The sequence below is a fragment of the Zingiber officinale genome, chromosome 4A, assembly GCF_018446385.1.
Source record: "Zingiber officinale cultivar Zhangliang chromosome 4A, Zo_v1.1, whole genome shotgun sequence".
Lineage (NCBI taxonomy): Eukaryota > Viridiplantae > Streptophyta > Magnoliopsida > Zingiberales > Zingiberaceae > Zingiber > Zingiber officinale.
Genome location: NC_055992.1, coordinates 99,424,490 through 99,427,740, shown reverse-complemented (window position 1 = coordinate 99,427,740; position 3,251 = coordinate 99,424,490). Strand labels below are relative to the sequence as shown.

General features: G+C 34.9%; 1 non-coding gene across 1 annotated transcript; it reads left to right on the top strand.

Moving 5' to 3' along the window:
* The first annotated feature begins 2,871 nt into the window (after nt 1-2,871).
* On the top strand, nt 2,872-2,977 carry LOC121973903. Its single transcript, XR_006109809.1, has one exon. It is a non-coding gene; the product is annotated as a small nucleolar RNA R71 (small nucleolar RNA).
* Nucleotides 2,978-3,251: the final 274 nt, after the last annotated feature.

Genomic DNA, 3,251 nt, shown 5'->3' with positions numbered 1-3,251 from the left:
CATCACATCCTCAGACTTAAACCTTTGCTTGTCCTCAAGTAAAATGCTGCAATCTAAATTCATATGTTCTACAACGCATTAATAAACCCTAATGTACTTTCCTAACTCTATCAAAAAGTTCCAATAACAAGCATAATCATGGAGAAAAATCAAGTATGGCTCAAGCTTAAGCATCTTGTGTATAGTGTAAAAGTAACTCAAAACCCCTTCAAGTTTCAATCGATGTCCTAGTGAAGTCGTCATCAAATTTGAATTCCTAATGTTTCCGGTGAGAGACAAGTAACCAGTGATAGGCACTTACTTGCCACTCACTTGGTTCATATTTCTCAATCAACCCAAGGTCTCAAAGGTGTGCTCAATCTCAAGAGAAACTAAGCAGTCATTTCCCCAGTAACCTAACTTGGTCTAAAAGGGGTGACTTGCTAGATTCCACTCACGACACTGTTTTTTATATCCCATATTCACTTTTTTTTCAATTTTTTTATAAACATTCGCATTATGCAAATCTTATTTCACAAGTGTACTTTTAGCACAAATGTTGGGATATTTTGATTTTTTCAAATGAGTTTGCATGAGTTGAGCCTCATCTAGTAACCAAAATGAAGTTTGAAAAATCACCATGGAAATCAAGTACTAAGCAAACAAGATGAATCATGACTATTTCAATTATATCAACCATTCAAGCATCAAGTCAAAGTGTAGTGAAAATAAGATTCTTAAGGTCAAGCCAAGACTAAAGCTCATCTCCATATGATTCTTAGCTTATTTCATGCTACCCAAGATAGAGAAAAGAAGTACATAAAGCTTACTACTAGCATCATTTACAACATCATGAATCTAGATAATGAACGTGCTAGTATTTTGCATTAAGGAACAAACAATCATGATATGATGAATGATGCAACTAGCAAAAAAATAAAAAAAATTATTATGCAAAAACTAAACTAAATCAAATGCTTCTAATGCATCCTCCCAGACTTAAACTTTTCATTATTCCAATGAAAACTAAAAACAATGTGGAGAAGATTTATGAAATTTAGAGAAGTTACCAAGTGATGAACTCCAAATGGTTGACATTCATGTTTTAAAAATACTCTTCTATCCAATGCTCACATTCCTCCACAACTTTGAATTCTATAAAAATAAGATACACAAGACAAATTAAGTAGAGGATACATGTTTATTATAAAGAGAGAACTAAAGACATAAAAGAAAATAAGGAGGATGAACTTGGGTTGTCTCCCAAGAAGCGCTTGTTTAAGGTCATTAGCTCAACCACCTCATTAGATTCATCTAAATCTCGCACTTGGAGGGATAAGATATTTTAGAACCCTCCTACCAAGGGCTCTTATTATGGAGAGAGCTTTCATCAAAGGAGTTACAAAGTTAAGTATAACTCTCTCCATCTTTATCTTCTTGGAAATTTTTTCAGGTGATCGAAGACGGTTCAGATTGAGCTTCCAATTATTGGCCCATGTGAAATCTGCACATCCAAAAGAAAAACAAATCTCCCACAAGCATGTTATATAGTATAGAGCTAGAACCATATCAAGATAAGATGAATAAGTAATAAAAACTGAATCACATCCAACAAAGTCAATTATAGGTACCTCCATAAAGTTTTTCAAAAGATCATAAGAAATACTAACCTCACTTTGCTGAGAAATACCTGAAATTTCTAAACATGTAGATGTGACTTCCTCTGAATCAAATGATGGTTCTGGCTCTAGCTCAGGTGTTGATGATATCAATGATGGTGATTCTTGAGACTCTACTAGCTCTGCATAAGTCCCTACACATTGCTCCACAACATGATCAATTCTTAAAACCTCTAAAGGTTGTGTTGACAAAGGTGGTGATCCTTGAGATGCTGCTTCCACAACACAGCTCCCTACACATTCTTCCATATCATCATCATCAACACATACATTAAAAAATAAACTAACATCTATGCCCTCAATAGGAGAATCAATAACAAGAGGATCAATAACTTCACTTGTAGTTTTAAGTTGATCTACCACATCACATTCATCATCTGAAAATTCAATGTCACTATAACACCCTATAAAATTTTGAAGTAGATCTGAAAACTTATTTACCACTGCATTATCAATAAAATCCTCATCTGAAAAATCCTCATCTTCATATACATTCAAAAATCTGCACTCAACCATATTAGTGTCATAGGATTTACAGAAGTCTTTATTTTCATTGACCCCCACTAACCTTTATGGAACCCTTAGTGAAGGTCATGGGAAAGACTGAACTTCCTTTTTCCCAAATTCCCTTTGAGCTTTTGGAGGAGGTCCAACTTGCTTATCTAGTGTTGGTGTGATTAATCGTTGAGGGAAAGATACTTGTGGCCTTTGGGAACTTCCTAGAGAAATGGAACCGAGTTCTTGTGATCTTCTATTATTCTTCTCCTCAATTCTAAACATGTCATTCTTCAGAAGTTCTTCATGATTTTTGCCACTTCTCAACCCAACATCATCACACTTTTCATTAGATCTTGACTGTGTAGGAGGGGGATCTTCTTTAAACCATTTTGAAACAATACTATCAAGCTTTGCCCCCAAATGTTTGAACTCCTCACTCTGTGACTTGTGAATTTCAACATTTTTAGGTGGTTGAACTTCATTTTGTTTGACAGGCTCTCTTACATTTATGGCTTGCACTTCTTGAATATCTGAGGGAAATTCCATCCAACTTTTGTTCAACCATTCATAGAGGTTCAATGTCACTTGATCAATTAATGAAAAAGCTTCATCTACACTTTTGTCCATAAAAGAACCTCCAGCTGATGAATCCAATAGACTCTTGTCTGAGAAAGAAATTCCCCCATAGAATATGTGCAAAATCAATCATTTTTCAAAACCATGATGAGGGCACTGTCTTTGAAGACTCTTGAATCTATCCCATGCTTCAAATAATGATTCTCCGTATATCTGAGCAAAATTTGTTATGCAATTCCTCATATACACTGTTCTATTTGGAGGGAAAAAATGATTCAAAAATTGTTTTTCCAATTGTTCCCAACTTGTGATGCTTTGAGGACAGAGAGAATATAGCCAAGTTCTTGCTTTATCCTTGATACTGAAAGGAAATGCCATCAATCGAACTGCATCTGCTGATACTCCTTCACATTTCACCAAATCACAAATCTCTAAAAATGGTTCAAGATGCAGATAAGGACTTTCTGATACTTCTCCTCCAAATTTGTGACCTTGTATCATGAAAATTATCTTTGGGTC